The following is a 25,662-nucleotide window of genomic DNA, read 5'->3' on the forward strand; positions in this document are numbered from 1 at the left end:
CTCAGATTCAGACACTGGAGAGTGAAAAAAAAAGTAAAAATCATATACTGTAAATGATTATAAAGTAAAACAGACAAAAGACTGAGGTTAGCTGGCAAAGAGAATTGCTGCCACTTAATGTATTACCTCTAATAAAAGTGTGGCTAAAATAGTCACATTGGCTTTGGAAGTGGTGCTAATCTGCCAATCGTGAGCTACTCTGTGGTTTTCACACAGGGAATCCAACAATCTTTGAGTCCACAAGAAGTGCTCCATTGTTTCTGTGAAGTTCACAAGCAAACCACATGTCTCTGCAGGCGAGGAGCTCCACGAATATTGAGTAATGGCATCCAAATAGGAAACTGAGTGCCTGACAAAATGGTCATTTACTCCAGGCCGTCATTCTACTCAGGACGTAACAGCCAGCACAAATTTGATTTCTGGGTCTCTTCTTCAGCACTGCAAGGGTGTCCAGTGGACTGTAGTGAATACAACTGCTACCTTCCAAACCAATTTCCGCGTTGCACTGCACTCGAGACTCCTTTTCACTGTTCTGCTACACCCTGGAGTGCTTGGCGGGTGTTAATGAATAAACATCTACAAATCCTTTGATCGGTAGATACTAGTTTGCTCCCCTGTAAACGTTGAAGAGCAGTGTGTTTGAAATGCAAAAACAGTTAGACTCCGTTACCTTTGCTTCCCAGCGGTGCAAACCAAGGAGAATAAATTAAGACCTGATTAAATCAGTAACTTGTACTCATCTGAAGTATACTGTGCCTGCACTAGCAGAGAGAGATGCTTTATAAGGGATAAGGCCCTACTGCTACTGTCCAACTTCAAGGAGTGGGACCAGCCCCTTGACTATGGAAGAATCCTTGTGCTACAATAAACTGAAGAGTGAGCAGTATAGCGCTTTGAATAGACAGGAGCATATTTCCAGAACTGAACGTGAAGCAAGTGGCTGAATTTAATTCACACATCTGCAGAGGTGCATTTCAAGGCTATGACTACGATCATATAGTAGTATCCCTGATCCAAGGACAGACTGTTGGTTCATCTAGAATTTGGCAAGGTGGAAGCACTGCCATAAATCCTCTCCCAGCCAAACTAGCGGTTCTGCTCCTCGTTCAGAAGTGAGGGAATTGTTAGGTTTCGTTTCTAACAGTGACCCTCAGCTGACTCCAGTGCTGCAAATCCTTGACCATTTGGTGTTACCTATCAAAGGGACAGCGGGTCATAATGGCAGCACTCCAGCCCTAAGCATGGCTAAGCGAACACCACTGCTTTTCCCTGGCAAATTTCCAATGACCAAACATGTTGCCAGGCAACCAATCAGGGTATAAATGACAGCTTCCTGTTTAGACTACGGCAACGCCCTCTACGCAGGGATAATCACAGCTGAATTTTACATCCCACTTTCTAGTCTCCGGTGGTCCTGTCACTGGGTCACTTGGAGACAGTCTGTCTTGTGAGTGCCACCACCAATTGAAAATGGAGATTTTCCTAGCCAATGTATAGAATTTTTTGTTTTTATGAAAGACAAGTAGAAGACAATGATAAACCTGAAAGCTATAAATAAGTGGGACTTTCATCAATATTTCAAGATAGAGGTAAGCCACTGACTCAGAGTCACGTAGGTCACAGGGGACTAGATGAGGCTTGTCAATCTTAAAAATATCTATTTATCGATCCACATCTGACAGGATGAGTAGTAGTTGGTAAATTATAAATAAGGTGGCCACTTATGGCAGGTATGTTGCCGTACATTTGGCCTCTCCCTTGCAGAATGCGGTTTGCTATGTTGGACCATATCCACACATAACACTTCCAAATGGTGATTTACATTAACAATCTCCTCCTCATTGCCCAGACCCTCCTCATGCTATGTGAACACGTTTACTGCACAATGGACCTGCTTCATGGCCAGGGGTCCCTGGAAAACATTCAGATGTGGTCTGGGTTTCTTTCTGGTGATGGGGTTTCTGAGCTTTATTGTAAACACCAAGATAAATGTACTAAAATGGCCCAGGAAATCTGCACACTTTGAAGATGGAGCCATTGCCTAACGATCAGATGATTCTGATGGTAAGGGGCTTGGCACACATTCTAGGCCTATTTTGCTATGTTCACTGATGCAGGCGATTTCTGCTAAACCAGTCCACTACACAGCGATCCAGTAACCAAGGATTTCCTATTTGAGGCAGGGCTTCATCTATTGACCTCATGTTTCCTCTTGACTTTCTGTCCTACAATGGTATGAACTGGTAGCTGGAAAACATCTAGGAATGGAAAGGAAGAGCAACATTGGATCCGATTATAGAACCGTCCATTTGTTTTCATTTTGAAACTTTCACTGATGTTAGGCTGTCTGTCATTTTAGACATCAGAGCTACCAACCAGATCCACTATTATTGGGTGTCATCAAAATGTACTTTATATCAGAGCACTGGCTCCTCAATCACATAAGCTAGTAGAAGGGGCCACATAAAAGACGTCTGTGACATACTGCCTTCAAGGTGTAATCTAATTTCAAGTGTTGGGTTTAGTCCCTTAAGAATGATTTAACAGTCCCAGAGACGCTCAACTTACTGAATGTTCTAGGGGCACTTTGTGGTTCACTGTCCTGGAAACCACTGAGAGATCCTATACGATCATTGCAGTAGGTAGACTTTGGTCTCTCTAAATTCTTTCTGTAATATCAACAGTTGCCATCTGCAACTATCTCACAGGGTGGAAGATCGACTGGACATCAAAAGGACATTACACAACTCCATGTAACTCAGTAGTTTGTTAGCTACCCCCACTTCATAGTTTGGCTAGAGGAGGGTAGGACAGATGTGGCCAGAATTTAGCAGGCCCTCTAAGCTAGATAGATACAGTCTGTAATTCACCCTGCTGGTCCTTGAGCCTCTAGCTGTGCAAGTGTTCTTAGTGTGGATCTACACAGCTAGTTGGCAAGATCTTTGTGAGTCTAAGGCAGCTCATGTTTCGAGACAACATCCAGAGAAACTTCAGTTCTCCAAGCCTTTTTCTGGATCTTTCTAATCAGTGGCTTTATTCTCTCCACAGAATACAGTGTAACTTCCTCTTCTTGGTCAGAACAGAAGGACTTTCCAGGCCCGATCAGGTCAGTTTTTGAAAGGAAACAACAGCACAACATTCGTAGCCTGGTCACAGACTTTCTCTCTGAAGTTAAATTGAAAGTTATATCTAACGTAGTGTACAAATAGGCTCCATTAAGTTTGAAAAGTAATTAGTGAATGAGTGGAAGGAAATACCAGTTCTCCATAGTGATTTGATTTAGTTCACAGTATTCTATGCGTGGTCTGAGATCCCTACTTTGTTCTTCACAAAGAACAATGGAGCGCTCCGGCTGGAGAGTGAGATATTTGTGTGACACCTTTCTTAAGGGCAATGGAGCTTTGGCGACATTCCCTGCCATCAGGCTCAAGTCGGGTCGCTGGTACCCCTGCACCAACGGTGAGTCTGGAGCCATACGCAGACAGGGATAGCCGCTTCGTCCTCCGCAGCATATTGAGAGCTGGCTTGTGTGGCCTGGCGGGTGAGCATAGGAGGGTTACCCACCCCCACCACACTCAATGGCACTTACCGGGTTGGGCTGCAGGCAGAATTGGACTTTCCACTGGGATCCTGGTTTTCATCTGGGTGACCCTGGCCCTCCCTGATGACCTAAATCCACAATAGACATTCATGGTAAAGATGAGCAAAAAAAGGGACCCCGTAGAGGATCGCTCGGGGTTGCAGCAAGCGGCTATTGATCTCCCTATGAAAGATGTCCTGCCCTCTAGTTCAGGGGGTCCGACACTGCAGGGTATCCTACAAGCTATAGCAGCTTTGAAGGAAGCGCTAGAGACGAAGATCGACACCCTGGGGGCTGAGCTCAGGCTACTGAAGGATGACCATCACAGATTATCTGAGTGGAGTGGAGAGGGAGTTCCCGGGCAGTCTGTCAGCTGCCCGCCAAAGGCTGTCCACGATTTAAGATAAAGTCCACACCCTAGAGCGCTGTGCAGAAGATGCCAAAAATTGTTCTAGACTGAAAAATATTTGCATTGCAGGGCTGAGGGGTGGGACATGATTGCTTTCTTAGATAATCATGCCTTGGAGGCGTGTAACTGTCCTGGCTGTGACCTGGTGGTCTGGTTGAAAAATCAGAAGGAGTGTCTGAAAAGGACTGTATCCGTGGCTAAAAGTTGACGTTGCTCTCACAGTTATATCGCCCTTTTTAGCTTAGGAGCGAGCACATAGGGTCCCAGCTCGCCCGCCTCGCATTGGAACACCACCATGGGTGGTCATTGCAAAAATTCTGGACTGTAAAGAGAGGGATGCTATCCTGGTTCAAGCTCGTAAATTAGGGGACATCTCACTGGGAAACAGTAAAATTGTGGTTTTCCCTGACTATTCTTGGGAAGTCCAACGACAACGGAGCATGATTGTGGCGGTGAAACGAAACTTCACCAACTGGGGGTGTCCTATGCAATGCTCTACCCGGCCCACCTCAGGGTCGCAGCTCAGGGTACCACCCTCTTCCTCAATACACCCCAAGAGATGTGGTCACGGATCGAAATGCAACAATGTCAGGACCCCTGGGGAGACCAGGGCACCTAGCGGCTAAAACCATGAAATGATCGGAAGAGAATAAGACTGGTCCCTGTAGGCTCCTCTTCGCTGAGGAGGCCCAGAGGCAGGCACTTGAGGATATTGCGGCGCGGCAGGCAGGGCGCCCTCCAGTCCCACAGTGTCACTGATGGATCCTGATGAGCTGGGAGAGAATGAGGGCTCTACTTTGAGCAGCGAGACAGTCACATCGGACAACTCTGATTCGGACCCCGAGCTCCCTGTTATCACGCCCAGATCCGCAGAGGATCTACTTTAAGAACCACCCCTTGGCGCTTTGCAGTGGTTCTTGTTCTATATCCGCTATGTCTCTGAAGAATAACGGAGTCCCCCCCATCCTTCTATATAGTTCTCTGTTGCATCATTCTACACTGGCCGTCCTTGCTATTGTTGATAATATTTTGGGGCTGCCAGCCCCACCGGGGGGCACTGTCCAGCTCCTTTGCTGATATGGCGGGCTGCACCGGCCTGCTGCCCCATACCACTTAGTCTGTAAGTGGGCTATATCACTAGGGTGGTACTAGTTAACTTTGGACTGAGAGGGCTCTCCAACCAGTCCTGGGGAAGGGGAGTTGGCTTGTTTCACTGCTGTACTGTTTTATGGTTTATGTGGGTATTGGTATGTGCGCAATGGGGACCATTATTCTCTTAGACAACGGATTACAATTAGCCCCCCCTTATCACTGCTGCTCAGATTACAAAAGCAGTGCGACGTTACACACCTTATATGACAACTCAATGACCATCTCCACACGCTATAATATAATCTTCTGGAATGTGCGGGGATACTTTCCATGGCAAAGCGCTATATGGTCTTTTCCTACCGAGGCGTACACCTTGCCCTCCTCCAAGAAACACATATTATAAAAAAAAGGAGGGTATCGACACAGCGCAGGTGAAGGGGGCAGGTGTATTACACTACTTATTTCACCTTCGCTAGGGGGGAATTGATTTAGATTAGACCTGGGGTCCCCTGTCACAGGGTTGATTCAGTAGGTCGGTTTGTTGCTATAACAGGCCGGATAGATGGGAAAGACATTACGGTTATAAACGTTTATGCCCCAAACTTCAATCAAACAAGTTTCCTCACAGAGGTATCCCGACAGCTCACCCCTATTCTGACAGGAGAGGTGCTCATCGGCTGGGATTTTAACTGTAGAGAGGATCCAGTACTGGAGAGATCCCACCCTCCATTGATTGATTCCCAGATTTATAAACTGGCCCGGTCACATACGACTTGACGGGGTAATTGGAATTTGGTAGATTCGTGGTGTACCTTACATCCCCAGAATAGGGACTACTCCTATTACTCGCCGACCTATGATCTTCATGTCCACCTAGACACTTTTCTTTGCACTCCCTCAATTCACCAGAAAATACATGACATAGAATATCTTGCCAGAACTATTTCCGTTTACTAACCAGTCCTGCTCTGCATGAATTGGGGGTGGTGGTGGGAGTTTTAATCCTTCTCCTATGCCCAATTGGAAGCTTAAACCAGAAACCTTAGATGATCCTCCTTTTTTAAGGAACAGATAGGGCTGTATATCTAACAATACTTCACTGATAATTGAGAGACCACTGATACTGTAGGCAGAGTGGGCCACGTTTAAAGCGGTCCTTTTGGGCCGTTGTATGGCTGAGATGATCGGGATTGAGGAGAAAACTGCCCTGAGACGTGTTGTCTGCTGAAACGGCACTGCAACATCTTGATTGAGATAGGTCGGAGGCCTTGGCAGACCAACAGACTCTCCTAGAAGCCAGAGAGAAAGTAGCTGAGCAAGTGGAGCGTCTCCGTTGCTTTGACTACCGAAATTACATGATTAATGCACACGCAACTCAAGGCAGCTCAGTTATTAGCCTGGCTGGCAAATCCTGCCAGCAGAGGCTCCCCCATAGTAGAGATACAAACAGAATCACGGCATTTGTTGCATGGGCAGTCAGACATCAATAGGGAATTCTATAAATATTACTCATCCCTATACAAACTGAAATTACGGCCTTCCTTACATTCCCTGTCCTAACGCTTGAGGAGTCTGAACAACTGGGCGGTAACATTACCTTACCTGAAGTGAGAACAGCCATCAAGCGTATGGCACGAGGGAAAACCCCAGGCACCAATGGGTTCCCCACAGAGCTCTATGCCACCTATGTTAATCAGTTGTCATCTATGTTGGTGGAGATGTTCAACGAAGCAAGGTCATTGAAAGTACTTCCGCCCACTACTAGGGAAGCTTTGATAGTCCTATTGTTGAAACCAGGAAAACAACCACATGATATAAAGGCGTATTGTCCGCTGTCAATCCTTAATGTTGTCTATAAAATTCTAAGTAGAGTTCTAGCCTCCAGGCTTTTACAATTCATGCCTAAATTGATTCATAAAGACCAGTCGGGATTTATTCTGGGCCATAGCATGGCGCTGAATGTTCGGTGCCTGTTACTGCTTTTGGAGAAAACTCCTCTCACGGCACCCCATGCAGCGTTTTTTTCAGTAGACATCGAAAATGCTTTTGACAGTCTGGAATGGAATTAACTTGCTGAGGTAATTAGACATTTCTACCTGGGAGAAGGTTTCTTACACTGAGTTCAATTGCTATATGCAAACTCCAATGCTCGAGTCAGAATGGGCAGATACATTTCACAGAGCTACTACGCAGAAAGCGGCTCCAGGCAGGGTTGTCCGCTCTCATCACTATTATTTGCTTTGGCAGTGGAGCCTATTGCATGGAAAGCCTGACTGGGTCGAGACTATCAAGGCCACTGGTGCTGAGTGAACATCAAAACATCACCCTTTATGTCGATAATCTTCTGTTGTTCCTCCAGGACAGCCACGAGGACCTGAGGGGGGGGCTCGGAACCTATTGGAAGAGTTCGGAAACCTATCCGGTCTCAAGGTTAATTGCCTAAAATCCAATTTGCTCCCGATCCATCCTGGGACGCCCTCTTCCCTAGCGTTGGAGGCCCTGATTTGGGAACACAAATGTATAGCATATTTGGGGATGAGAATTTATCAAGCCCCTGCCGATGTCTTGGAGGGAAATGTTCACCGAGTGATCAGTTCCTTAAAACAGAAACCTGGATTTCTGGAGTTCCCTCCCTTTCTCAGTGGTGGAGAGGACAGTGGTGTTAAAAATGAGAGCATTGGGAGGGGGGCGGTTTTTGCCTGGACCAAAGATGGCTGCTTGATATGCGAGCTCCTCCGGCCGTCATACACTATCCTTAGTTATCCTTCTCCACCAAATATATTTTGCATAAAAAAAGGGTAACACTGCCGCAGTTTTGCCCTGGTGAGCTGTTTGCAGTGGTGGTCTCGGCTCCGCAGGGAGGATGGCAACCTACGGCGATCCAGTGAGTCTTTCTCCACATTGGTGGTTTAGGGCTGAGAGACTGCGTCTGCCGAGAGGAGCTCGTGGCAGGGCAGTTCTGGATTCTTGCCCCCTCCACCCCCCCCGGATGCTCGCTGAGTTACCTGGTGCAGGAAGCTGGCTCTGTCTATACTATATCAAAATGAGATATATTGTGCACAGAGACCAGGGGTTCCCCAAAGGCTTAAGAGAGGCTAAAGTAGATAATACTAATGCTCTCTTTTGGGGTGTTGTGTCAGAGCAGTTAGGCTTATCAGAGCGTAGTGCAAAGCATTTGTTGTGCAAGCACACACACACACACACACACACAGTCAATACATAAAGTACACACTCAATGACTAACTCCAGGCCAATTGTTTTATATAGTAAAAATATATTTTGTTACTTTATTTCTAGAACCACAAGATCCTGATTGCAGGTAAGTCCATTTGCCAGTAAGTAGCAAGCATATGTATCAACACCACTTTGTTTCAATTTGGCAAATTAAACGGTTTTCAAATAAATAGCATTAATTTGTTATATAAGTTCACAGAGCAATTTTCAAACATAGTCCTGGCTGTGGGGCGGGGAGTAAAGTTAGCACAGTTTCGAGGTAAGTACAAGACTTACAGTTCCAGTCTCCGGGGGTTAGGATGTCCACAGGTCGGGGTTCAAGTTAACCCCAAACACCCACCACCAGCAATGGCTACTGTCCATGAAGGTGGCTACACCCTTCCTGGGCACACTCCTAACCCTATTGGTCCCTGTCCTCTAAACCAAGATGGAGGAATCTGCAGGGAGGGGGTCACTTCAGCTCTGGACAGCCAGCTTAGGGGTGGTCCTAGCTGAAGTGGTCACTCCTTGTTTTTCCTAATTTTTCTGCCGGACTTGCAATCAAAAGTGGGGCTTTGTCGAGTGGGCGGGCATCTCCACTAGCTGAAGTGCCCTGGGGCACTGTAAAAAGAGGCCTGAGCCTTTGATGCTCACCACCAGGTGTTACAGTTCCTGCATGGGGGAGGAGTGAATCACCTTCGCCCAGTGCAAGCTTTCTTTCTGGCCTCAGAGAGCACAAACGCTCTCACCCCATGAGGTCAGAAACTTGTCTGGAAGTGGCAGCCTGGCACAGACCGGTCAGTCCTGCAACAGAAGTTTGGCTAAAATACAGGGGGCATCTCTAAGATGGCCTCTGGGTGCATTTTTCAATAAATCCAACACTGGCATCAGTGTGGGTTTATTGTGCTGAGAAGTTTGATACCAAACTTCCCAGACTTCAGTGAAGCCATCATGGAGCTGCGGAGTTCGTAATGACAAACTCCCAGCCCATGTACTCAATATCGCCACTCTGCACTTACAATGTTTAAGAATGGATTTAGACACTGTAGGGACATATTGCTCATGCATCTATGCACTCAGCGGTGGTATAGTGCACCCTGCATTAGGGCTGTAAGGCCTGCTAGAGGGGTGACTTACCTATGCCACAGGCAGTGGTTTGTGGGCACGGTACCCTGACAGGGGAGCCATGTTGACTTTGTCTTTTTCTCCCCACCAACACACACAAGTTGCAATAGCAGTGTGCATGTGCTTGGTGAGGGGTCCCCTAGGGTGGTATAATACATGCTGCAGACCTTGGGGACCTTCCCTGGCCACAGGGCTCTTGGTACCATGGGTACCTTTTGCAAGGGACTTAGTTGTGTGCCAGGGGTGTGCAAATTGTGGGAACAATGCTACAGTTTAGGGAAAGAACACTGGTGCTGGGGCCTGGTTAGCAGGACCCCAGTGTAGGAAACTGGCCTGGTGTGTGGGGAGTAACTATGGTGTTATCACCTTATACCAGGTCCAGGTATCCCCTATGAGTGAGGTGTAGGCAGTGTCTAGGACGCCAAGGCTCTCTACAGGTAGCTGTGGATGAGCAGCAAAGAATTATCTAGGAGATATGCAAAGCTTAAGCAATATCACTACAGTCACACAGCAGTTACACACAGGAAAGAACGACACAGCATTACAAAAATAAAGGCACTTTATTACAGTAAAACACAAATACTAAAATACTGTATAAGCAATACCCCAGATGGAGGTAAATAAAAACACTATTACATACACAATAGAAGTTAGTGATTAGCATAGAAAGCAATAGCAAATAGTAAAAACAATAGCAAATAGTGAAGGCCCTAGGGGGAGACCAAACCATATACTAAGTAAGTGAAATGCAAAAGGCAGTCCCCCCACCAAGGGATGTGGAATCAGTAGAGGGTAGCTGGAGGAACTAGGACCCCCAAAAGGTAAGTACCAGGGTGCCCCGCAGCGACCAAGAGGAAAGAAGTAAGTACCTGTTTTTCCCAAACCCAACAGTAGGACTTTGGAAAAGGACTGTGCAAGACCCAGACAAGACTGGAAGAAACCAAAGGTGGATTCTGACAGAAGAGGACGTGTAAAGGAAGGGGACCAAGTCCAGTTTGTGATGGAGTGTCCAGAGGTGGCAGGAGCCACTACCCTCCCTTCTGTGGATGCAGGACCCGGTCGACGGTGGATGAAGAAATTCAGCAGTGCCGCACCGGAGCAGAAGAGAAGTCCCAGAAGTGATGCAAGTGATGTCCCACGTCGGCGGTCGTGATGCAGTCGGTCAGTGGTGCTGGAAAACCACCAGCCTTGGCAAATGCAAGTCAGTGCAGAAGGTTTTGCAAGGCTGAAGAGGACCAGCAAGGTCTAGGGGACTCAACCTAGGAGGGAGTCCGGGGCCACCCTCAGCAGCTGGAATTGTCAAAGGAGGAGGAAACATGCCCCCACAGGCAGCAGACACAGGAGTTGCGGTGAGACCCACGCAGCACACCTGGAAAGGAGTCCTCTGTCGCTGGAGCAGCAGGCAGGAGACTGTGCATTGCAAGACGGAGCCTGAAGTTCCTTTGGAGGAGGAGCACACAAGCCTTGGTAGCTGCAAGAGTCCCGGTGCACAGGGGTACTGCCCTAGGAGGAGAGGCACGGGCTTACCGTCTCCCAAATTGGACAGCTGGTAGAAAGGACCAAGGGGACCACTCCAGACCACCACCTGTGATGCAGGATTCACGCAGCTCCGAGGGAGAGAAGATCCACGCAGCCGGTCGATGTTGCAGTTGGTGCCTGCAGACGCAGGGAAGTGACTTCTTCACTCTAAGGGAGATTCCTTCTATCTTCTTGTGCAGGCTGAAGACTCAACGCCCTCAGAGGATGCACAGCCAGGGAAATGTTGCAGTTGCTGGAAGGAGCCGGAGAAACAATGTTGCAGAGCGGACTTGTTGCTGTAGTCTGTTCCTGGAGGGTCCAGTTGCAGCCCAGTGGCCAGAAGATGAAGTAAACGATCCAGAGGAGTCCTGCTGGAATCTTGCACGTCGAATCTGAGGACCCCACCTAACAGGGAGACCCTAAATAGCCCAGGAAGGGGGATTGGTCACCTAGCAGGGTGACCACCTATCAGGAGGGGCCTGTGATGTCACCTGCCTGACCTGGCCACTCAGATACTCCCAGGGGCCTCTGCCCACCTTGGATTCAAGATGGCAAAATCAAGTGGCCACCTGAAGGAGCTCTGGGCACCATCCCTGGGGTGGTGATGGACAGGGAAGTGATCACTCCCATTTCCATTGTCCAGTTCCGCACCAGAGCAGGAACTGGGGGTCCCTGTACTGGTGCAAACTGGTCTATGCAAGGAGGGCACCAAATATCCCCTTCAAAGCATACACGTGGCTTGGGGAGGCTACCCCTCCCAAGCCATGTAACACCTATTTCCAAGGGAGAGGGTGTTGCCGCTCTCTTCCACATGAAATCCTTTGTTCTGCCTTCCCCTGCCTGAGCTGGTCAAGCAGCAGGAGGGCAGAAACCTGTCTGAGGTATGGCCAGATGGCTGGTAGGAGCAATACTGGGGTCCTCTAAGGAGCTCCCAGAGTGCATGGAATCATAACTAATACTGGCAACAGTATTTGCGTATGATTCCAACATGTTTGATACCAAACATGCCCAGGTTCGGAGTTACCATTATGTAGCTGGACATAAAAGTGTGGGTAACCATGACAATAAGAGGGTACTTTCCCACTCCCATCACACTCTCAGTCAAGTCAGCATCAATATCAGGCAAAAAGTGGGGGGCAACCATGCCAAAAGGGCAATTTTCCTACACCTGGGGACTGCACGAACGATGGGCCAGGCTAGCAGTGACAGTGGCGCTACTGAAGACTTGGCGGGACCGGCCTCCACATGGAGGTGAGCTGCGGAGGTCTTGGGGTGGCATATAGCGACCTGTTGGCTGAGCCGCATGGCACGCCAAAGCAGCTGGGCAGCCAGACCTTGCTCCACCGGCTGGCCAAGGTTGCTTGGTTTTTTTTTATACCCAAGCAACATCAGTAGCGCTATATGAAGCCCTCAGCACGCTGTAATAGGCTTTTCCTTAGTGCTCTGGCTGCCTGTCATTACAGTTGTCAGTGGCGATATAGACATTGTACACCTTGGTGACCATCCATTTGATGATTAGGGCGCCCTGCTACTGGTGCACACTCCTGGCTCCCGCCTAGTTTGGTACGCTTATATTAACTCTCATATTTACCTGGTGCCGGGAGTTGATTTGTACTATCCGCCATGGTGAAAACGAATAAAGCCAAGGTGAAATTGAAATTTGAGCAACGTAAAACACCTAGGACATGTAAAGATACGCATCCAATGCCGCAAAGCCAAAGTAATGTTTTTTTCAAAAAATGATTGCACTGCCCAGACTACCGTATTATTTCATGACCCTACCCACGAAAATCACTCAGACCTTTTTTGAAGAATTAGACTCACTGTCCACCGCCTTCGTGTGGGATTCGGGTTGCAGGCGAGTGGCGCTCTCCACAATTCAAAGGCATACGACACTGGGGGGCTTAGCAGCACCAGATTTTGAAAATTATTACCTCACTGCACAATTGCAATACTTTACACAGTGGATAAGAGGCAGTCAACGCCCTGCCCTTGAAAGGCGACTAGGTTCCCAAGATGATCTGATGCTGTTTCGACTGCTTTTGGGGCTGAAAAGACCACAGCAAAACACCACAACTGAATAAGAGGTAGTAGCATATTGTTGGCACAGATTTTTACAGAAAACTAAGACAAAACGACCATTTACCCCATGTAGGAAAATGGCTCCCTGTTGCAGTTACCCTCCACTTTTTGCCTGATATTGATGCTGACTTGACTAAGACGTTTGATGAGACCCTGCTAACCAGGCACCAGAACCAGTGTTCTTTCACTAAAAAAAGTACCATTGTTTCCACTATTGGCACACCTCTGGCACACAGATAAGTCTCTTGTAAAAGGTACCAGTGGTACCAAGGGCCCTGTGACCAGGGAAGATCCCTAAGAGCTGCAGCATGTGTTGTGCCACCCTAAGGGACCCCCACCCAACACATGCACACTCCCAGTGCAGATTGTATGTGTGGGTGAGGAGAAAAAGGCAAAGTCGACTTGGCATCCCCCTCAGGGTACCATGCCCACAACCTGTGGCATAGGTAGGTCACCCCTCTAGCAGGCCTTACAGCCCAAAGGCAGGGTGCACTATACCACAGGTGAGGGCATAGCTGCATGGGCACTATGCCTCTACAGTGTCTAAGTCCATTCTTAGACATTGGAAGTGCAGGGTAGCCATATTAGGTATATGGTCTGGGAGTTTGTCAAACACGAACTCCACAGCTCCATAATGGCTACACTTAAATCTGGGAAGTTTGGAATCAAACTTCTCAGCACAATAAATGCACACTGATGCCAGTGTGGAATTTATTGTAAAATGCACCCAGAGGGCATCTTAGAGATGCCCCCTGAATAACAGTCCGACTCCTAGTGCTAGGCTGACCAGTTTCAGCCAGCCTGCCACAACCAGACGAGTTGCTGGCCACATGGGGAGAGTGCCTTTGTCACTCTGTGGCCAGGAACAAAGCCTGTACTGGGTGGAGGTGCTTTTCACCTCCCCCTGCAGGAACTGTAACACCTGGCGGTGAGCCTCAAAGGCTCATGCCTTTAGTTACAGCACCCTAGGGCATTCCAGCTAGTGGAGATACCCGCCCCTCCAGCCACTGCCCCCACTTTTGGCGGCAAGGCTGGAGGAGATAATTAGAAAAACAAGGAGGAGTCACCCATCAGTCAGGACAGCCCCCAAGGTGTCCTGAGCTGAGGTGACCCCTGCCTTTAGAAATCCTCCATCTTGAGATTGGAGGATTCTCCCAATAGGATTAGGGATGTGCCCCCCTCCCCTCAGGGAGGAGGCACAAAGAGGGTGTAGCCACCCTCCAGGACAGTAGCCATTGGCTACTGCCCTCCTGACCTAAACACACCCCTAAATGTAGTATTTAGGGGCACCCCAGAACCGAGGAAATCAGATTCCTGCAACCGACAACATCAAGAAGGACTGCGGACCTAAAAGCCCTGCAGAGACGACGGAGGCGACAACTGACTTGGCCCCAGCCCTACCGGCCAGTCTCCAGACTCAAAGAACCTGCACAGCGACGCATCCGACAGGGACCAGCGACCTCTGAAACCTCAGAGGACTGCCCTGAACCCAAAAGACCAAGAAACTCCCGAGAACAGTGGCACTGTTCAAAAACAGCAACAAGTTTCCAACTTTCTTGCAACTTTTAAAGAACTCACTCTGCCCGCCGGAAGCGTGAGACTTCACCCTCTGCACCCGACGCCCCCAGCACGAGCTCCAGAGAACCAACACTACAGGGAGAACTCCCAGGCGACTGCGACCTCCTGAGTAACCCGAGACGACCCCCCTGGACCCCCACAGTGACGCATGCAGAGAATCCAGAGGCTCCCCCTGACCCGACTGCCTGGAACAAAGAACCCGACGCCTGGACCAAGCACTGCACCCGCAGCCCCCAGGACCAGAAGGAACCGAACTCCAGTGCAGGAGTGACCATCAGCCGACCCTCTGCCTAGCCCAGTCGGTGGCTGGCCCGAGAAGACCCCCTGTGCCCTGCCTGCACCGCTAGAGTGACCCCCGGGTCCCTCCACTGATTCCTATTGAAAACCCGACGCCTGCTTTGCACACTGCACCCGGCCGCCCCTGTGCCGCTGAGGGAGTGTTTTGTGTGCCTAATTGTGTGTCCCCCCCCCCCTCCCCCAGTGCTCTACAAAGCCCCCTTGGTCTGCCCTCCGAAGTTACCTGTTGGCAGACTGGAACCGGAGCACCCCTGTTCTTCATAGGCGCCTATGTGTTTTCGGCCCTCCTTTGACCTCTGCACCTGACTGGCCCTGTGTAGCTGGTGCAGTGACTTTGGGGTTGCCTTGAACCCCCAACGGTGGACTGCCTATGCCCAGGAACTTGAACTTGTAAGTGCCTTACTTTCCTGAAAAACTAACCAATACTTACCTCCCCCAGGAACTGTTGATTTTAGCAGTGTCCACTTTTAAAATAGCTTATTGCCATTTTAACTAAAACTGTGTATGTTACTCCTTACTTACCTGTGTTCAGTACCTTGCATTTTATGTATTTACTTCAAATCTTGAATCTTGTGGTTCTAAAATAAATTAAGAAAATATATTTTTCTATATAAAACCTATTGGCCTGGAGTAAGTCTTTGTGTGTGTGTGTCTCATTTATTGCCTGTGTGTGTATAACAAATGCTTAACACTACCCTCTGATAAGCCTACTGCTCGACCACACTACCACATAACAGAGCATTAAAATTATCTAATTTTGCCACTATCTTACCTCTAAGGGGAACCCTTGGACTCTGTGCACACTATCTCTTACTTTGAGATAGTATATACAGAGCCAACTTCCTACAGGCACCCTCTCGGATCTAGTTGAGAGGGACTTCCTCAGAGACATCTCTTATTGTTTGTTAAGTTTCTTTGCCCACACATCAAAAAATAAAGTGTCTAGTAAATTCATGGATCTGGGTTTCATTGTGGCTAGGAGGGAAATAACCCATAACTAGAAGTCAGCGAGGGACCCCAGAGCACTTGTGTGGCTGAGGGAACTTCTGGGGTGGGCTGGATATGAAGGAGAAGTCTTATTACTGTAGCCCTGTAGGGATGGTCACCTGATGGAGGGGCCACACCATGGCTGGGGATGGTGGAGGAGCTTAAACAAACAATCACACCCCAAGCAAATTCCCCAACACACTCCTCATAGGTCCCTCGGAGGGGTGGGCCGTGTCAAGTTGCTAAAGTTCTGGGAATGTTATCCATTTGACTGTTTTTGTTTATCACCTCAATGTATTTGGAAAGTGTAGGCACATTGTGTTATAACACTGCGCATACGAGAAAGGACTCGGGAGGGACGTGGGGGAAGGTACTGTTGGAATTGCTATGCGGACCGCACTATACTATGCCTGTATCATCTATTCAGATAAACTAATGATTGCTTGTGTATGCGCAGGCGGTTTCCCTACTGTTTATTTGAAAACCAATAACATTTGTTAAAAAAAAAGAAGAAAAAAAAAAGGATGGGGTCAGCCGTTCCTTCACACTCGTGACATGGTATGAACCCATCATAAGTCCTGAGAAAAGAAGGCCCAAGGGGCAAGGCTCCGGGAGGGAACGTGGAAGATCTGAGGATCTCCCAGTCGTAGCTTCAGTTGTATCCTTTTTTCCTTCCATTCCAGGTCGACACGTTTCAAAACAATACTGATAGTTAGAAATTACCAGCAGGAATCGAAAAGAGTACCAACGACAGTTTCGAACTGGAACACACAAGCACATATCTGCACCCACCAGCAGAAAGAAAACAATCTAACAATGGAGTCAACGCCCATACGCATTACCAGCAAGAGGAGGAGTCACTGAACATCATAACTTGAAAGACTTCTTTGAAAAAAACAACTAGCACACATCCAGGCCTAACACTAGATGGCAGGAGTGTGAAAAGTATGTTTCTACAGCCACACATGCCTCAAACATATGTTTTCTGGATTACTTTATTTTCCCAAAGAAAAAGCTTCATATCTCGTCATATTTTTATGACTTATTAAAATGATGATTGCTTAGCAAAGCATTTTTTTTAACCTACTGATGAAGAATATATTAATTCCAGTCTGAACGTATTACTGAAATATAAAAAACTCCAGCACTGAAGAGAACTCTTTGCATTCTTCTTGATTTGTTTCTTAAATGAACAGAAATCAGCAACAAGGAGATATTTATGGCGACATATTCATTTTTTGCATATTATGGGTCAATACAGGAAAGACAATCTCTTTGCATGTTTCAATACATTCTGACCTACAGCATTTTTAAATGTGACAGACATTAAATCTGTTCTAAAATCTTTTTGCAACATGTTACTAACTGTTTTATTGGTCTATTTAATTTTGCACTATGGATTTTGCCTTTAATCATCATGTCTGTGCATGATGAATAAAGCATGGCTTGCATATTAATCTCATCTCCTATGTAGTGCAGTAAAAGGACTCACTGCTGTGTTTGTCACTCTTCTCTGTATCCGATGGTGATATTTAGGTAAATCTTTTCTCACGTATAATACAAAGACCTGGCCACATCCTTTGTGCACTAGAAGATCTGCCACTGTTGTAAAGCTTGTTTCACCCTCAGTGCAGTAATTTGGCCTCGTTCTCGTGTGTTATTAGGTGTTGAATAAGGTTTCCTTTTTGAGTAAAGCTCTTTTCACACGTGGTGCAATGATGGGGTTTCAACCCTGTGTGGATTCTTTGATGTATTCGAAGATTTGACTTATGAGTAAATCGTTTCTGACACTCTGTGCAGTGAAAGGGCCTCTCTCCTGTGTGTGTTCTTTGGTGATCTAGAAGAGTTTGCTTGAGGCTAAAGCTTTTCTCACACTCAGTGCAGTCATAGGGCCTCTCTCCAGTGTGGATTCTTTGATGATATCGAAGATGTGACCTATAATTAAAGCTTTTGTCACACTCAGTGCAGTGAAAAGGCCTCTCTCCCTTGTGTATTCGTTGATGGACTAGAAGATATGCATTTCTAGTAAATTTCTTCTCACATACAGCACACTGAAAAGGCTTCACTCCTGTGTGGACCCTTTGATGCGTTCTAAGATTTGACTTTTTAATAAAGCTTTTCCCACACTCGGCACAGTGATAGGCTTTTCCTCCTGTGTGAATGTTTTTATGATCCAGGTCTGATCTTTTAGCAAGGTTCTTCTCGCACTCACTGCTTTGGTAGCACTTTTTGCCCGAGTGTGTCCTTTGATGGTTTAGAAGATCTTGCTTTTGAGTAAATCTCTTATCACACTTTGTGCAGTGATACGGCCTCATCTCTGTGTGGATTCTTCTGTGATTTAAAAGATGTTCCTTCTGAGTAAAGCTTTTCTCACACACAATGCAGTGAAAAGGCCTCACTCCTGTAAGTAACATTTGGTGCCCTGGAAGATTTGACATTTCAGAAATGCTCTTTTCATGCTCACTGATATTGTAAGGTCTTGGTTCTGAATGAGTTCTTTCATGCACCACAAGTGCCTTCTTGTTAAAACTCTTCTCACACTCAGTGCATGCGAAGCAACTCTCAGTCTTGCAGACTCTGTTGTATTTTGTTAATGAACATATCTTGGACGTCTCAGATTCAGAAACTGGAGAGTGAAAAGAAAAGGAAAAATAATATATTGTAAATTATTATAAAGTAAAACAGACAAAAGACTGAGGTTAGCTAGCAAAGAGAATTGCTGCCACTTAATGTATTACCTCTAATAAAATTGTGCATAAAATAGTCACATTGACTTTGGATGTTGTGCTAACCTGCCCATTCATGACATATTCTGCGGTTTTCACCCAGTGAATCCAATAATCTTGGAGTCCAAAATAAGTGCTCCATTGTTCCTGTGAAGTTCACAAGCAAAGCACTCTGCAGACGAGAAGCTCCACGAATATTCATGAATGGCATCCAAATAGGAAACTGAGTGCCTGACAAAATGGTCATTTGTTCCAGGTCGTCATTCTACTCAGGACATGACAGCCAGCACAAATTTGATTTCTGGCCTCTTCTTCAGCACTGCAAGGGTGTCCAGTGGACTGTAGTGAATAGAACTGCTACCTTTCAAACCAATTTCCGCCTTGCACTGCACTCGAGACTCCTTTTCACTGTTCTGCTACACCCTGGAATGCTTGGTTGGTGTTAGTGAATAAACATCCACAAATCCTTTGACCGGTAGATACTAGTTGCTCCCCTGTAAACGTTGAAGAGCAGTGTGTTTGAAATGCAAAAAACAGTTAGACTCCGTTACCTTTGCTTCCCATGATTAAATCAGTAACTTGTACTCATCTGAAGTATATTGTGCCTGCACCAGCACAGAGAGATGCATTATAAGGGATAAGGCCCTACTGCTACTGTCCAACTTCAAGGAGTGGGACCAGCCCCTTGACTATGGAAGAATCCTTGTGCTACAATAAACTCAAGAGCGAGCAGTATAGCGCTTTGAAGAGACAGGAGCATCTTTCCAGAACTGAACAAGAAGCAAGTGGCTGAGTTTAGTTCAGACATCTGCAGAGGTGCATTTCAAGGCAATGACTATAATCATACAGTAAAATCTCTGATCCCAGGAGAGACTGTGGGATTATTTAAAATTAAGCAAGGTGGAAGCACTGCCATACATTCTCTCCCAGCCAAACTAATGGTTCTCCTCCTCGTTCAGAAGTGAGGGAATTGTTAGGTTTCTAACAGTGACCCTCAGCTGACACCAGTGCTGCAAATCCTTGACCATTTGGTGTGATCTGTCAAAGGGACACCGGGTCATGATGGCAACACTCCAGCCCTAAGCAGGGCTAAGCGAACACCACTGTTTTTCCATGGAAAAGTTCCAATGACCCAACATGTTGCCAGGCAAACCATTAGGGTATAAATGACAGCTTCCTGTTTGGTCTTAGGAGAGTTTTTCTTTTCACCCCAGGTCTTAGGGCAGTCAGTGTGGGCTGGGTCCGTCAGTCACCCTGACTTCATACCCATAAGAATAGTCTCTCCAGCCCTTACTTTTCAAGAGATACTCACAGCTGAATTTAATTTTTAGTTGCTGTCTAATCCTACATCCCACTGCCTAGTCTCTGGTGGACGTGTCTCTGGGTCACTATGAGACAGTCTGTCTTGCGAGTGCCACTATCAATTGAAAATTGAGATTTTCCTATCCAGTGGACAGAAAATCAAGTTTTGTGAAAGACAAGTAGAACATGATGATAACCTGAAGGCTATAAATGAGAGGGTCTTTCGTCAATATAGAGGTAAACCAGTGACTCTGACACCCAGGTCACAGGAGAGTAGATGAGGCTTGTGAATCTTAAAGATGCCCATTTATTGATCACATCTGGCAGGATGATTAGTAGTTACTAAATTATCAATAAGGTGGACACATATAGCAGCTTTGTTGCCTTACATTCACCCTCTCTCTTGCAGAATGCTGTTTGCCATGTTGGGCCATATCCACACATAATATTTCCAAATGGTGATTTACATTAACAATCTCCTCCTCATTGCCCAGGCCCCCCTCATGCTATAGGAACACGTGCACTGCACAATGGACAGGGGTCCCTGGAAAACCTCCAGACGTGGTCTGGGTTTCTTTCTGGTGATGGGGTTTCTGAGCTTTATTGAAAACACCAACATACATGTACTAAAACACCCCAGGAAAACTGCACCATTTGAAGATGGAGCCATCGCCTAACACTCGATCAAATGACTCTGATGGTGAAGGACTTTGCACACATTATAGCCCTGTTTTGCTACTTTCCCTGATGCAGGCAATTTCTACTGAACCACTCCACTACACAGCGATCCAGTAACCAAGGATTCCTTATTTGAGGCAGGGCTTCATCTATTGGCCTCATGTTTCCTCTTGACTCTCTGTCCTACAATGGTATGAATTGGTAGCTGGAAAACATCTAGGAATGGAAAGGAAGAGCAACATTTGATCTGATTATAGAACCGTCCATTTGTTTTCATTTTGAAATTTTCACTGACGTTAGGCTGTCTGTCATTTTAGACATCAGAGCTACCAACCAGATCCACCATTATTGTGTGTCATCAAAATATACTTTACATCACAGCACTGGCTCCTCAATCAGATAAGCTAGTAGAATGGGCCACATAAAAGACGTCTGTGACATACTGCCTTCAAGGTGTAATCTAATTTTAAGTGTTGGTTTTAGTCCCTTAAGAATGATTTAACACAGTCCCAGAGAAGCTCAACGTACTAAGGGGGTCATTCTGACCCTGGCGGTCTTGGACCGCCAGGGCAAGAATGACGGAAGCACCGCCAACAGGCTGGCGGTGCTTCAATCACAATTCTGACCGCGGCGGTAAAGCCGTGGTCGCCCTGCCGGGGCCGGTGGTTTTCCGCCGTTTTTGCCCCGGCTGGAAGAATCCGCCAGGGCAGCGCTGCCCTGGGGATTCTGACCCCCTTACCGCCAGCCTGTTTCTGGCGGTTTTCACCGCCAGGAAGAGGCTGGCGGTAAGGGGTGTCCTGGGGCCCCTGCACTGCCCATGCCACTGGCATGGGCAGTGCAGGGGCCCCCTAACAGGGCCCCGGCCAGCCTTTTACTGTCTGCCTAGCAGACAGTGAAAAGCGCGACGGGTGCAACTGCACCCGTCGCACGCCTGCAACACCGCTGGCTCCATTCGGAGCCGGCTCCTGTGTTGCGGCCCAGCGGGAATGTCAGAATCGGGGCCGCGGTAGCCGCCCGCCAAGGTTGGAATGACCCCCTAAATGTTTTAGGAGCACTTTGTGGTCCACTGGACTGGAAACTACTGGGAGATCCAATAGGATCATTGCAGCGGATAGACTTTGGTCTCAATTTTCTTTCTAATATCTACAGTTGTCATCTGCATCTGTCTCATAGGGTGGAAGATTGACTGGACATCAAAATGAAACTACACAACTCCATGTAGCTCACTAGTTTGTTAGCTAACCGCACTTCATATTTTGGCTAGAGGAGGGTAGGACAGATGTGGCCAGAATTTAGCAGCCCCTCTAAGCTAGATAGATAAAGTCTGTAATTAGACCTGCTGGTCCTTGGGTCATTAGCTGTGCAAGTGTTCTTAGTGTGGATCTAGACAGCTAGCTGGCAAGATCTTTGTGAGTCTAAGGCAGCTCATTTTTTTGAGACAACATCCACAGAGGCTTCAGTATTCCAAGTCTTTCTCTGGATCTTTCTAATCAGTGGCTTTATTCTCTCCATAGAACACAGTGTAACTTCCTCTTCTTCGTGGTCGGAACAGAAGGATTTTCCGGGCCTGATCAGATCAGTTTTTTAATGGAAACAATAGCACAACATTTGTGGGCTGGTCACAGACTTTCTCTTTGAGGTCAAATTAGAAGTTATATTTAATGTACTGTACAAATATGCTCCATTGAGTTTAAAAAGTAATTAGTGAATGAGTGGAAGGAAATACTGGTTCTCAATAGTTATTTCATTTAGTTCACAGTATTCTATGCATAGTCTGAGATCCCTACTTTGTTCTTCACAAAAAACAATGGAGCGCTCCGGCTGGAGAGTGAGATATTTGTGTGAAACCTTTCTTAAGAATAGAAAAAATATAGTTATTTAATACCTCTCTTTCTGGTTCTGTTAATGGATATATTTTACCAGTGGATTCGGAGCTTTGCATTTTAAATTGATTAGAACGTCATAGGACTTATTAGTTCAGCTTATCAGTAAAAAACACTTGAGATTGCCACAGAATGGAATTCTTCTTTTAAAAAACTGCAAGGTACTACTTCATCATCTACACACTAAAACCAAAGATGGAGACAATAGATGGAATTCAAAGTAATGGGTCTATTTTGCCAATTTATAGGGTATTTACTTTAGCAAGCCATGAAATGGCTAATATTACTGGAAGTGTGATCAAGTGTGATCCTTTCTTGATTTTGACATAACATAAAATATTGCAGAGAAGAATGAGTAACAAGACTGGGAGCCAGGGTAGAACCCTCAACTCTAGTTATCTCTTCAGGTATCTGCTTTTGTAATTGGTGGTATTTGTACTGCGTCATAAAATGTGTGAAGTACTTTCCACAGGCAACAGAATCAAGCCTGGCTGAGGTTTGTACCATTGTTCCAATGGAGAATGTAATTTGCATGGACAGAAAATATTGTATAGGTCTCTCCATTGGACATAGCAAAGATAAAGGTAATGTGGTTGATTAACTTATTTTGCTATGACTGTCCCTCTCCGACCTGGTTACAGTCGAGTACTTCAATTTCTCAAAGGTGGTATTAGTGGGCAATCTTGAGTAAAAAGATCTCATGTCCCACAATATAGACAGAGAGAGTCTGTAATGTATTGTCCCTTTTCCTGTTTACTTAAAGCTTGTTTGTGAAAAACCCAATGTCCATGTGTTCAGGACTTTCTTATGAGTTTCTGGTAATCTAGTACATGCAGGGGATGGGCAAAACTGTTGTCCAGAGCACCATTTTTTGCCTTCTTTCTTGAAGTCTATTTTCAGTTTGCACCACCAAGTCTGTTGACAGAACAGGTTTTGGGGACTGTATGGCGTGCCAAATCATCTTCAATGTGGTCCCTTAAGCCATATATGAAATGAGCTGCCAATGCCTAGACATTCCAGTTGGAGGTTTCAGCTAAATGTTTAAAGAGAGCAACATAACTCAATATATCTTGAGTTTCTTATCTAAGTTTAAGCAGCCTACTATCTGAGGTATATGCCAATCGGTGACTCTGAAATTAGGCCTGTGCCCAATGTAAATAATATCTGCATAATTTGCATGTTCCGAGAAATTCCCAAAATCACACCACTATGCTACTTTGCGTAATTACATACCATCCATGGTAAAAATTCACTGAAAAGTGCGCAATTTGCTGTAGACATTTGAACGCACAGTAACAAAAGAACAATAGCACCTGTTGTTCGGGTGCTTTTGCTGAAATGCATCCTTGCGCCAAAAAGGAACACAAGGATGCATTTTGCGCTAAAATATAATGCAAAGTGACAGATTCGTATTTTTGCTTAATCTTGCCATCATTTTGTATAGTTACGCATAAACAAATTATGCACATTTTGCACACCTCTATTTGAAATGTAAGATGGAAATCTTTTTCAAATGCTGCAATTAAGCCAACAGTGAATGCTGAGGATCGGTTGCATCACTCATTATGTTTACCAAAATGTACAATATTTTTTCTTGATCATTTGGAAAAGGAAAATTCGAACTTATCCATGTGAGCCCGTTTGTAGGATCCAGAAGATTATTCTTGCTGCAGTAAAATGAGTACCTTTGAATACGTGACAAATTCACCCAGTATTTCATGAAGCTATTCTGAAATCAGTTCATACGTAACTGTGTAACCCTTGTGGGGCAGGCTGGAAACCACAATTAAGTGCAACCTTCAGCTTTGACCTCGAGGACTCTGCTCATCCTGCAAATAGACTTTCCAGCCACGTGATTTCAGCCATATGGCACACCAACCTCATCATGCATGGACGTATACACACACACACACACCTACCACAATCCCTCCCCCCACCCCACCTACAGGAGAAGGAAACTGAAACATCCTTGACCATAGGTGGAGTGCGATTTGAGCCTACACTGGGCCAGCACAGCCTTCTAAATGTAGGTCACTGAAATACAATAATCACCTATAGTGGATTTCCAGATTTTACAGTCCAGTGGAGGAAAAAGTTAACAGGCAGGCAAGAAAAGTTAAAATGAGGTGAGATGGCACAATTGCCAAGGGTTGTTTATTCTACAAGTGCTTCACAAAACCTGTAAACAAGTGTAGGAAAGTGCCCCTTTTTGACATGGTTTCCCCCACTTTTTACCTGGTGTTTGAAGCAATTTTGACTGAACGTGCACTGTGTTCCTGCTAACCAGGTCCCTACTGCCAGATCTCTTTCCCTAAAACTATACAAGTGTTCCCCAATTGGCAAAACCTTCCCCCCATCCTGTAAGTCCCTATTATTTGGTGCCAGTGGTACCTAGAGCATGGGTACCAAAGAGGGTCCCTATGGGATGTAGTATGTATTGTTCCACCCCAAGGGACCCCTCGTCTTGCACATGCAGACAACCATTGCAGGCTGCATGTCTTGGCCCAGCTAAAAGTGAAAACACGACATGGCACAGCCTGTGTGCCATGCCCCCTAACACTGCATGCACTATATGTAAGTCACGCCAACAGCAGGCCTTACAGCAGGGGTCTTCAAACTGGGGGGCGGGCCCCCCTAGGGGGCCCCAAGTGATCCCAGGGGGGGCGCAAGGCTCTGGCTAAAAGAAGCTTAAAGCTTTGTTTTGAGCAGGGAAATAACGAGCTGCAGTAAACCGTTCTGTAAAGGGCCATCACTAACATCTTTTGTCATTTAAATCCTAGCTGGGTGTATGCATCAAAAGGAAAGGGGCTCCAAAATTCCACAAAAGCCCCACCCTCATTTCTGATCACGCTGTGGATAATTTTACATGTTAGTAGGGCATGTATTTGATTGCATTTTTAAAAACAGTAATTGAATTTACCTGCATTGTTTAAATAAGCCTAAACATGTTTATACACTGCCAACTTATAGAATAATTCTGAACATTTTCTGAGGGGGGGCCTAATGATTTTTTTACCCACTTTTTGGGGCGCAGCACCAAAAAGTTTGAAGACCACTGCCTTACAGCCATATGGCAGGGTGCAGTATATTAGATGTGAGGACATACCTGCACAAGTTTGGAAGCTGCAATGATATCTTAAGGGAGGAAAAACAAAGACAGCAAAAACAGGTGCATTATGGCGTCTTACACCA

At 46.3% G+C, this 25,662-nt stretch overlaps 1 protein-coding gene across 1 annotated transcript in view; it reads right to left on the minus strand.

Moving 5' to 3' along the window:
- LOC138249620 (zinc finger protein Xfin-like) overlaps positions 1-25,662 on the minus strand; it is a 318,126-nt gene that overhangs the window by 239,623 nt on the left and 52,841 nt on the right. The window lies entirely within an intron of this gene.

The sequence above is a fragment of the Pleurodeles waltl genome, chromosome 8 (genome assembly GCF_031143425.1).
Source record: "Pleurodeles waltl isolate 20211129_DDA chromosome 8, aPleWal1.hap1.20221129, whole genome shotgun sequence".
In the NCBI taxonomy this organism is placed as follows: Eukaryota; Metazoa; Chordata; class Amphibia; order Caudata; family Salamandridae; genus Pleurodeles; species Pleurodeles waltl.